Genomic DNA, 12,626 nt, shown 5'->3' on the forward strand with positions numbered 1-12,626 from the left:
ATCAAAAAAAGGGCTTTGATTTTTATCTTAACTCCTAATGGATCTTTACTAGCTTGTGCTTGTTAGATATTTTGTTACAGGACTCTGTAAGCAGGGTCCATCTTCTTGGAGCAGTAGAAGAAGTATCATGCTTTCTTAGAATAGATACTTAATAAATAGTGGCAGAATGAATTATTTAAGAATGGAAAGACCTGGGGTTTGAGTGTTGAGTCTAGTTATTTCACTTCCCTATGTCTCAGTTTCATCATCATGTATTCTGGAAGATGAACTGGATGATCTCCAAGGACCTACCCATCTCTAATTCTCTAAAATAAGATTTAAAAAGTCAATAATTTAAGTTTTCAGAATTGCTTCCCACTTTTCCAGAAATTTGCATGGCATTTCAAACAATATAAAAGGAAGACTGATTTGTAGTTGTACATGTACGTGAGCATTAAAATGCCAATCGAGGTAAATAAAATCTGAATATGATTTTATTGCACTAATGATCATAAGTATACAATATGGATTTTATATTTGAGCTTCAGCACTAGAATAGATTAAGTTTGAACAAGCTGGTATTGGATTGCATGTGATTTAATCACTTTGTTTCTTTGGATTGGGGGGAAACCTTTAGAATCATTTATAGATTGTAAGGTGAGACAGCCCTCCTAATGACAAAATCATGATTGTTTTGTCTGTGAGATTTAATTTATTAAAATTTAATTTGCTCATGTGCTTTGCTTCAATAGCACTGTGCTAGCAAATGGCTATAATTAGATTACCAGGCTGCTAAGCAGTGGTGACAGTATCTGAGCCTCAGAGAGCATGTGCTAGATTCTACATGTGCCTTTTTCCCATTGGCTATTGACATTGCTGCTTGCCAGTTTGATAGGTTTCCACAGTAATCTTTATGCTGCATTAGAGACATAGATACAGAGGTACTGTACTGTGTTCTTGCAACGGTAGAGGTGCTTAGCTTGTAGCATAAAAGAAAGAGAAAGCTACTGATGGAAGAAAGGCATTGGTCTTTGTTGTAAAACATCACTAGTGAACGACTGCTAGCAGCAAGCAGGGTCAGTGGAGGAGTTTCAGTTCATGGTAATTACTTTCGGTCTTTATCTATGCCATAAAGCACAGCCGTGCATGAAATGAATACTGTTAATCATGTCATCTGTTTAATTTGATCTTGCTTTTGTTAATAGCATGTGTAGAACAGCTTCTGATACTAAATGTGTTCCCCCAGAAAAAAATTACTTGAGAAAATATCGAATATATTCATGTGGGAACATTGTTTTTACATGAATTCTAGGGTGCATGTGCATGTGAGGAATTCTTATTGGTCCTCTTTTGTTTTGGTAATCCTAGTAATTTCATGGATTCAGGTATCTTTGCCGCTTCATGTCCATCCCTGATTGCTTCTGTTTATATCGAGATCAGATTGCTCTGAATAACTAGGGGTCAGAGGAAATTTTGTGAAATGTATTCTAATAAGACATAGGGCAGGAACTATCCTAAGAGACTGAAGAACGGGAAGTGTACTGTGTTGTTGTTATTTTTTCAGAGATGCTCTCAGCCTTCATTTTGGATGGTTTCTTTGTTTCACCTTTCTGTATTTTCCATTAAGAGGCTCTTTTAAAAATTTAAGTAGTAAGTTACCCAGTCTAGGGGAGAAAAGGTTCATTGTGTAATTATTTCGAAGAGCCAAATTTTGGCTCGTGGTCATGTTTTGCTATGGACAAGCTTTGCCTTTAGAGTTGGAATGAGAGAGTAGGAAGGTGGGGTTCCTATCACTCACTCTGAATATTGTTTCAAACATTGTTCATACGTTTTTATTTAATGTATTGTTGCATTCCAATTCTTGTTGTTAGACTATATTTTTAAATGGCCTTAACTCTTAGATTAGAAATGGCACGTTTAAAGGCAATTATATTTAATATACAAGATTGGGGAGGGTAGAGAAGAGACGATTGATAAAATGTATATTTGCCTGAAACTCTATCTTCCCTACATGTTTGCCAGTTTTATATAAAAATAGATTATAGCTACAGCTGGCTGTCACAACTTAAAATTGATGTCCTTGTCTTTATCAGACTGTGGAGTCCACAGAAACTTGTGTCTTGAGTCACCAGTCATTCAGCTGGCTGTCTGCCACCATGCGTCTGGTAACGGTGAAAAGCTTTGCTAAAATCCAAAAGGTGTAAGGAATTGGGTTTTTTTTTCCTTTTTCTGCAGAGACAAAATAGTTCAGCAGGCCATCTTTCTAAGTAATTGTTTATTAAATAGCTGACTTTATTTTTATAATATATGCTTTCAGAAATAGTGTATCTTTTGCTGTTGTATTTAAAAACTCCGTGCTAACATTCTCTGTGTTGCCTTCCTTCCTCAAACATTTATTTCTTTCAAAGTCCACATTTAAGTCTAATAGATTATCTGTGTATCATGGAGTTTTTTTTGTCATAACACATTTGAGAAAAAAATCTTGGAAAGAATAAGTTTCGCTGAAGATTACCACAATTGAGCATTTTGTGTGACCTTAAATTTGTATTCTTTTTAGTTTCAACATGCCAGGTATGATCAATGTAAAAATTAGTACTTGGTTAACATTTCAGCATAATTGATTAAAAGGCTGTGCTTTAACAAGATTACATGGCTGCATCAGTGATGGCAACAGAAATTGTGATATAGTTGCTGCCCTGTGTTTGTATGTTTTTTTGTATGTCTTTTATTCTTTCCATGAAATGCTTTACTCCTTTATACTTGGCTGGCAAACTTTCTGTATATCAACAGTTAGGAAAGGGCAGTGGTGGTAAGAACAGTATGTAGGCACACCTCAGGCATCTTCTCTATTTCCTTTGTCTTCTGAAGTACTTACTAAATCGCTTGGCTCTTCTAATAAGAAATAGCCTGGTTTGAAAGAAAATTGTCAATGACTTTCCCCCCTGCTGAACAATATCAGATCTAAGCTTAAATGTGGATATTATTTAGATTACTTAAAAGCAGACTTCTTTGCTTTTGAAGGCATGTCAGTGTTGAGATCTGTATGCTTGAGATCACCACATCAGTACTAATTGATGTGGGAATTCCCATGTATTATATTTTAGGATATTTTCCATGTCATGAAGTTTTATAAAAAATATAAAATTGAGTTCGTGTTGTGGTGATTTAATAGTATGATGCACAAAACTATCTTTCAAAACTAATTAACCTCATTTAAAGAAACACAGTTCTAGAGAATTGTCACTGGTAAAATATTGTCTCTTTGTAAAGTAACAAAGTGTAAATTTTGGCTACCCTTATACTAAAAGGGATTAGAAATGTGATGTGTATACTGTGAAGTTTTTTTTTTTTTGCATTTCATAAGGTTATAGAAAATAAACCTCTTGTACATGATGAATTGTTTCTCTATGCTTCATAACATTTATGCAAGGGAATAATATGTTTGTAAAACAAAAACATTCTGAGCAAATATAACAATATTAGTGGGCATCAGTATATAATATATGATGTATGCTAAACTCAGAAAGATGAGAGATTCAGCGATATAGTATAATTTTGTTTACTCAGAGCTATAATTGAATGACGACATTAATGAGTTCATAGCAACTTTGGAGGGAGATCTCTGGTAGACTGTCCTCAGGGATCTGTCCGTGGTCCTGTGCTGTTCAGAATTTTTAATAGTGGCATAGATGATAAAAAAGAAACTGGGAGGGAACTAACATAGATAAACAAAGTCAGGATGCAAAAAGATCTTGATAGGCTATTGTGATTAGCTGAATAATAATATGAAGGTTAATTAATAATTTAAAGTTCTGTGTTCAAATGAATATCAACTGTGCAAGCACTAAGCAAGTTGCGGGGGCGGGGGATAGATATAGTAGGTAGACATTAGTTTGAAAAAGCAGAGAGATTTAGTCAACTACAAACTTAAACCAGAGAGATATGTCAGGTATAAAAGCTAATGTGATCTTAGAGTATTAAAAAAAAAAGCAGACCCTAGTTCAAATCCAACCTAAGCTACTTACTAGCTGTGTGACCTTGGGCAAGTCACTTAAATTTTGTCTTGGTTTCTAAATTTGTGAAATGAGAATAATAATAGCACATTACTTCCAATGTTGTTGTGAGATATCTGTAAAACCCTTTATAAACCCTAAAGTGTTATATAAATGCGAAGAATTATTTTTTTTCTCTGCTGTTATTGTTCTTCTTGTCACGTCAATTCTGCCTCCTCCTTATCTCTAACATCTCCTTCAGTAGCCATCACCCTAATTGAGTCTTTGTTACTTTTCAACTGGCCAGCTATAATAATTTTATAATTGGTCTTCCCAGATCCAGTCTCTCTTCTCAAATACATCTTCCTCTGTGTTGCTTCCAAATTTCAAATCCTAAAATTCAAAGTGTGACCATGTCACTTCTGCTCAAGAAGCTTCATTGGCTCCCCACTGCCTTTAACGGATAAAGTTTGGAATTCCGCATTTGGTATTTAAAGGCCTTCCCAGTCTGGCTTTATTCTTCTCTTCTGATTATTCATCCCTCCCCTTTAATGTGTTCTATAACCTCAGCAAGACTGGCTTGTTCGCTGTTCCCTGTAAACTATATTTCATGAACTCCTGCCTCTCTTTGGGCCTTTGCATAGGCTGACCCTCATGCCTGAAATGCTCTCCCTTCTCTCCAACACTTCTTAGACCCTTGTTTTATTCAAAGTAAGCTTTCAAAGTTTAAGTGCCACCTTCAAGACACCCTTCCAGAATCATAATTGTGTATGTGTCTGTCTTTGTATCTCTATTTATCTGTCTGTCTCTCTCTCATATACACACACACATTATCTCATTTTTTTTTATTTACAAATAAGTTGTATCTTTCCAGGAGAATATAAGCTCCTTGCTTGACTATAATGTATAACAGACTCTCATAGTACATATCCCACAATAAAATACTGTACAATTCTCTATTTTTTTATATTTTATATTTAAATCCTAAAGGATTTAAGGGAGTAAGAGAAGTACGATCTCACTTTGGCATATGCCTCTATCCTTAATGCTTACATGGTGTCTGTAGTAGGTGCTTAATAAAGGTGTTTCAATTGATTTACATTCCTGCTGCATTGATTTTGGTTCTACAAAACTTTGAAAATTGTATGTTTTCTTACACATAATAATATCTGATTTTTATGTAGCACCTTTAGGTTCACAAAGCACTTTACATATGTTTCCCCAAAACCACCTCATGAGTTAAAATGCTCTAGCTATTATCTCCATTTTACAGATGAAGAAACAGAAGCTGTGAGAAGTTAAACTTGTTCCAGGCGGGATGTGAGCCCTGGTATCTCTTGACTGCAGCATTCAGTATCCAAGCCATGACTTCCTGCTACTTCTCTGTATAAAGCAAATTTGGTTGTCCAAATTCTTCCCAGAATACAATGAGTAAGGATAATTTCAGTACTGATAGAGTCAAATGAAAAAGTTCATACATGGGAATTGGAGATATTTTTATTATCTATCAGTTGAGATGTATTTCTGGCAAAGGGAACACAAAGCATTTTTTAAAATATTTATTGCAATGAAGATGTTTCCTTATATAATTAATCTTTTTGAAATTACTGGAGTTTCCTGGAATTAACATTTAAATTTTTTAGTTCTGTATTTGTTTTTTTTTTAACTTACTGTTTTATAATTTCTTATTAAAAATCCAATAAGACTTGTGAAGTCAGTAGCAAAATTGTTAACTGTACAACCAAACTTTGTTTAAGATTCTCTGTTTTGTTAGCTATTAAATAAATTTAGACATACTTAAACTACCAAATTTAAACTAGCAGTTAATTTTAGAACCTTATATATCAGACTGAAAGATCTCATATAAAAAATAGAGAATTGTACAGTATTTTATTGTGGGATATGTACTATGAAAGCCTGTGATACATTATAGTCAAATAATGCAAAGAAATTTGTATAATTCCTAACTTCTGATATGATACAGACTAGATGGTCATAAAAAGTTGGAGAGGTAACTGTAGGCAAAAGGACACTGTACTTGGATTCAAGGGACCTTGGTTAATCTCATATCTAAAACTTATGTCCTGATTAGCTGTGGCCATTTCAATTTTTCTGAACCTCAGTTTCTTCAGGAGGTAAAATGAGCATAATTTTGAGGAAATCAGACCAGCTACTTGCTGGTTATTACCTAGATGTCCTTCTGCTACTTTAGATTCAACATGTCCGTTATAGAGTTTATCATACTCCACTCTGCCCTGTCTCCTTCCAAACTAAACTATTTCTGTTAAGGTCTTCCGTGTTACCCAAGTTTGTAAGCCCAAATAATGTTTTACTCTTGATTTTTCTTTTCATTCCCCTTCCTCCCGCCCTCCAATCCTGTCAGTTAATAACTTTAGGAATTTTATTTCCTAAACATTCACATTTATGACTAGCATCCTAATTCAGGCCTTTATTGGTTACATCAGGAAGGTACCCAAGGGATTATCTAACCCAGGGGTTCTTAGCCCTTTTTATACCATGAACCCTTTGGGGCATTTCAGTGAAGTCTGCAGACAGCTTCTCAAAAATACATATAAAATTATTGAACATCCATATGTAATCATAAACACATTTATGGAAAATCATTTTATATGTATGTATCTATTTGTGTCTAATGGTAATAATTTTTAGGATAGGAGGTGAAGAAAGAAAGGAAAAAGAAGAAATTTACATGACAACTTTATGCAGTATTTAAAAGGAAAAGCAAGTTGTACATAATAGATTTGCAATCTTTTTTTAAAATTATACTATGTTATGGAAATACTTGTTTTATTCTGTAAATTAAAAGTAAAATAAATAAAAATAAAAATATGTATTTTGAAATAAAATTGTAAAAAGTTTTTTTTTTCAAGTTCTCAGATCCCAGATTAAGAATCCTTGAAGCTGATACTCTTGTTTTGAGAAGCAAACTTAGGCTCAGCATGGTGATATAAATTGCCCAAGACTTTATAGTTTTAGCGAGCAGCAGAGCCAGCATTTGAATTCATTTCCTTAAAGTCAAATCTAGTGCTGTTTCCATTATATTCCTATCAATTTCTCATACAAATGCAACAACATAATCTTTCTAAAGCAAGGATCTGAGCTCATTATCTGCTAAAAAAAAAAATACAGCAACTTCCTTTTGTCACTAGGATGTAATGTAAATCCATAAATCATGAAGGTGCTGCACTCTTGCTCCATTGAACCTTTCCAGCCATTACTTAATATTACATCTCTTCCTTCCATCCAAACTGTTCCACAAACTTTCCTATTTGACATTTCATCTCTTCCTCCAGGGTTTAAGGCATTATGCTCTTGGATTACTGAGAGTTTAATGACTTGCCCAAGGTCAGACAGCTAGAATGTGCGTTGACCAGTGGTTGTGAATCATAATTCTCATGATTCTAAGGCTGACCCCATTATTTACTGTCAGCACTGAGCCTATCAAATTCCTTCTATTCGTGCACATCTTATATCCTCCCTTGAGGACCTAGCATGATCAGTGCTTTGCACATAGTAGGTACATAGTAAATATTTGTCTAATTGAATCAAAACATGTTATATGTATTAAGTACAAATGTGAGTTATTTTAAATCTTACTTTCCTGCTGACCTTAATTATATGATCAGAGAATTTTACAACTGTCAGCTAGATGTGACCCCCTACCCCTCCCCACCTTTTTTTTTTTCTGATGAGGAAGCTCTAAAGAGATTAAGTTGGACTTTGCAATAGGAAGAAATTCTTTACGTACGTATTGTAATTTGCCCCATATATAAACTAACCTAAGATTAGTGATAATAATTATTATTATAGTTAGTATTTGTATAGTTCTTTAAGGTTTGCAAAATGCTTTACAAATATCTCAGTTTTTCCTTACAACAGTCCTGGGAGATAGTTGCTATTATTATTTTTCCTGTTTTACAGATGAGAAACTGAGGCATGCAGGGGTTATTTAATTTAGTGTGCTAGACTGGATTAGAACTCAGGTCAACCTGATTCCAGATCCAGTGCCCTATTGTGCCACCTAACTGCCTTACATCATGGGGAGGGGGTTGAGAAACTGTAATTTAATTGCATAGTTGCTCTGAAATTTTTTTACAGAATCATAAAGGATAGTAATAATTATTAGAAGATTCCAGAGTTTGTTTTTCTTATTTTCTTTTTAAGAGTAGCCAAGGGTATCCTAGTCATTAAGAGAGTTATACCGTCTAGTGAACACTACAATAGCTCCATAATGAGCCGTTACTGTCTGTTGATGCTCTTATTAAGTGAGCGTTGTGCTGTCCTATGGATGGAAGGCTATAGTAATGAACCCTGACTTATCTGTTAATTGTGGGTCAGTTATAAAGATGGGCACCAGAACTGGTAGTTTTGAATTGTGTTGTAGAAGTGTTATGCCTGCTTTGAAAATTAATAAAATTCTATTTCTCTGCCTTGGGGAAGGATGCATATAGATGCTTATCTGTTCTAGCTGCCTGAGGTGAAACCAGCTACTGATAAAGTGGAAAAAGTATTGTTTGTGTTGTTTGCTGCTTGTGTTCAGTTTTTAATCTCAGTTTGGGGGAAAAATATTAGTCCAAACCAGTGGCCACCTTCAGCACCATTGTTAATATGTGAAAACCAAACCTTTTTTTTTTTTTTTCCATTTTTCCAGTGCATATCTCACACTTACTTGGCTTCATGCTCCATTCCCTTCCCCCTTTTAAAGCTTAACCAGGTTCAATTCTGTTTAACAAGATCAAGATTGAATGGTTCTAAACCTCCCCCACAACTGCCACTGGTGGCGCTGAACAGAATTCCCTTTTACTTTTTAGCCAATAAACCTTCTGTATTTCTTTTTTTTCTTTCTACCTTAGGGATTAGGCATTAGAATTTGTTTGTTTATTTCTTTATATCTTTGGTCCAGTCTCTAACCTGTCTTTTTTATCTGAATATATCTCTTCTCCCTCCATTAGCCTTTTACAACAAAAGAATGAAAAACCAAGGTTTGGTGGGGCAACGAGCAGTTCAGCAAAATCAGCATATTAACCAAGTTCGACTGCATGTGTAATGTTTCACATCCATCCTTCTCCCATTTAAGGAGGGAAAGGGGGTGTATTTTCTCATGTCTTCTCCTGGGTCTATCTTGGTCATTATACTTCTACAGCATTGAGTTTGGGGATATTTTTGGATCTGTGTTTTTTCCATTTACGTTGTTGCAGACATTTTTTCTCCCTCTTGTTCTATGGATTTCATACTTTTATTCTTAAAAGTTTTGTGCTTCCCATGCCTTCTTACATCACCCTATCCCTGTCACCCAAAACACATAGATAGGCCTGCTTAAATACTCACATGGCTTCAATAAGATTGGATTCACCAACTCTATACTTTCTCATGAGTCAGATGACCACTAGGCCCTACCCATCTTCTCTACCACTTCCTCTTAAGGTCCTCCAGGCTTACCAACTGCTCTACCTCTCTGCCCTTGAGAACCGCCCCTCCCAACCCTCCAATACTATATATAACTTATTGATATTACCTAAGGATCAGATAATCAACTCATCGTTACCTGCTTTAAAAAAAAAAAAAGACTTTCTTTTGCCACTAGGATGTCATGTAAATCCATAAATCATGAAGGTGTCACAGTCTTGCTCTATTGCTGCCCCTTTCCTGAGCAATTATTCAGATTTCCCAGTGTATGCCCTACAGGTGAATATTCTTTTATAAATTGTCTCCCTCAATTACGGTCTTAGCTCCTTAGGAGAAGGGACTGCCTGGTTTGTTTGTGTTTGTTTTTGTCAGTTTTTTGTTCCTTTTTCTTTGGGTCTTCAGTACTTAGTACACACTATTTAGTAAACTGTTAATGAATGGTTTTTCATTCATTCCCTGAATTCTTCATATTTGGCCTCCCATGTTACTAAATTACTAAGTACTACAATTTGTTTAGTTATTCCCTAGTCAATGGGTCTGCTTTGTTTCCAATTCTCTGCTAATACAAACAGTGCTACTATAAATCTAGCAGTGTATGTGGAGGCTTTCTTTTTGTCATGGATCTAACTGGGATATATCCCTAGCAGTAGAACCTCTGGGTCAGTAGATATGAACATTTTAGTCACTTTCTTAGCCTGATTCCAAAATGATTTTCGGAATGGTTGGGACTAATTCACAGCACCAACAGTGAAAATTTATGCGCAGGGTTGTTTTTTTTTTTTTTAGTTTGGGTTTTTTCTTTGTTTTGTTTTATTAGCATCCCTCCATATTGGCTAGTCTCATTATTTATATCCTTTGCCAGTTTTCTGAACATGAGGTGAAACTTTAGATTTGTTTTGCTTTAGATTTCACTCCCAAGTGTTTGATAGCAACCTTTCCTATGGCTGTTTATAGTTTGCAATTCTTTTGAGAATTGTTTGCTCATATCTTTTGGTCATTTATTGCTTAATGGTTCTTGGTTATATGTGTTCAAATGATAATTGATTCAACAGGCATTTATTAGACTCTACTGTATGCCACACTGTGGATACAAAGACAAAGTTGAACAGCTCCTACCCATTGTTATGGGAGAGACAACATGTTTTATATAGAAATCTATACTTAAAATGTACCTGATGCATAGAAGATAATTTTAAGAGTTAGTGAACTAGCAGCTGGGGGGGCTGTGAAGGGTGTCATATAGAAAGTCATTAAGCATGGATATTAGGAATGATAGCTAGCAATCATAAAGCACTTTAAGATTTGAAAAGTACCTTGCAAGTATTATTTCATTTTATCTTCTTTACAACCCCAGCAGGTAGGTACTATTATTATCCCCATTTTACACATGAGGAAACTAAGGCAGACAGGTAAGTTACTAGTCCAAAGTTATACAGCTAATAAGTGCCTAAGGCTGGATTTGAACTCATAACCACAGGTCCAGCACTTTTCCCACTATACCACCTGTGTAATCCCTTGGTTTCCTTCAACCAGGGATTCTAAGAGACAAGGGAAAAGAGAATGCATTCGGTGTATGGGGGATATCCATTGCAGAATCTCAGGAAGTGGAATGTCATCTGTAGGGAACCACTAGTAGGACAGTTTGTCTGAAACAGATTGATGCATGAAGATAGAGTTTAAGAAATAGACCTGAATTAATGCTGGCCTCTATGCCAACCCTGGTATCAATATACTCTCTTGTCATTTGTTCCTTCTCTGGCCTGAGCAGGAAAGTCTTGAGATGACTTTACCTCGTTACATTTACCCTTGATGAACTCTACCTCTTATCACTTAGCAACTACTTATTATTATTATTTCCTTTTTTCCCCCTCAATTTCCCCAAAACACTTCTATCCTTCACATTTATCATGGATAGTAAAGATATAAAGTTTAGACAGTACGTTCTCTCCCTCGGGGAGCTTATAACCTAATGAGGAACTATGACTTATACACAAATAGCCAAATTAAAGTTTAAAAAATGAAAATATCACAGTATTTTATGATAAATATATCAGAGGAGTAGCCTAGCAGTATGTGATTTAATTTCTACCAGGTTGTAAAAAGGCCTCAAATGCCAGGCATTTCACATTGACTTTTCCCATTAAATTCAATGCAAATTTTATTAAGTGTCTATTAATAAGGTGCTGTGCTGGCTGCTTAGGGATACCAGGATAAAAATGAAGAGATCTCTGATTCTATTAACAAAAGCATAACAAGCACAATGAAGGGAATGAAAGTTCCCTTGCATTGGATAGCCCACCAATGGAGGATCATGTCCAATTGATGAGTTAGAATGAATCTGCAGGAGAGGGAAGGAATTTTAGACCATGGCATATGTATATTGGTTAAAGGAATTAGAGGGAACATTGTAATCTTCAGATTCTCTGTTATTTTAATGAACCTGTAATCTCTCCTTTGTAAGGGAGAGCTATTATATACCAATGTTACTGATCATTCAATCTAGGCTTTCTCATCTCTTGTTCCACAAAGTACTGGGTTTGCTGCCTCTTTCTAGATCTCCTCACATTGGAATGAACGGGCTATTCATATTTTATCTTTTAGTTTTGCTACATGACCACCTAGCCTACTTTTCTATTAATTCTTTGTCTTTTGTGCCACTTCTCTGGGGCCATTTTTCATTAGTCATTATCCTATTGAAGAAGAATTAGACTTCCTTGACTCCAAAAGGGAGAATTAGGACCAATTGGTAAAAATGACAGGAAAAATACATCTTGGCTTCTGAGGCATCTGAGTAGAAAGTTAAATGGTAAATAAGAAAATTATTTTTGCGTATTTTATAACATGCAAAATTACCTCCAAAGTTCTGACAAATTTTTGAATGTTAGTTTATCTCACCAAATATGTACACATTTTATTAAATCAAAAGTAACAGAAGTCTTTTTTGTTTCTTTGTTTCAGATATAGCACTCAAGAGCATATTTCAAACAGAAGAATTTCTATTACATCCGGTTGCCACTCGCTTTTTCGTTGCAGGTAAATACTATTATTCATGTTGCATGTTTGTCTTAGGGTTTTCTGTCTTTTTTTTAAACAAAAATATTGGTTTTTTTACCCAACCTTGGCATCGTTAATACATAAAAACAAGAAGAATAAATTCTGTTTCCCTTTCATATTTTAGCAATGTATCCATTCCCTCCCTTAATTGATCTGGGTCCCTCCTTAATTGAT

General features: G+C 35.0%; 1 protein-coding gene across 3 annotated transcripts in view; it reads left to right on the plus strand.

The window, feature by feature from the left end:
* The window catches only part of FAM110B (family with sequence similarity 110 member B), a 201,457-nt gene that overhangs the window by 102,900 nt on the left and 85,931 nt on the right, over positions 1 to 12,626 (plus strand). For 2 of the 3 annotated variants that reach the window (XM_072604634.1, XM_072604635.1), the window contains one exon: positions 12,357 to 12,431. The gene's annotated coding sequence lies outside the window, so the exon portion shown is untranslated. Of the gene's footprint in view, positions 1 to 1,003; positions 1,081 to 12,356; positions 12,432 to 12,626 lie in introns of those variants that run through there. The other variant, XM_072604636.1, reaches the window with a different exon arrangement.

This window comes from Notamacropus eugenii, chromosome 4, assembly GCF_028372415.1.
Source record: "Notamacropus eugenii isolate mMacEug1 chromosome 4, mMacEug1.pri_v2, whole genome shotgun sequence".
Lineage (NCBI taxonomy): Eukaryota > Metazoa > Chordata > Mammalia > Diprotodontia > Macropodidae > Notamacropus > Notamacropus eugenii.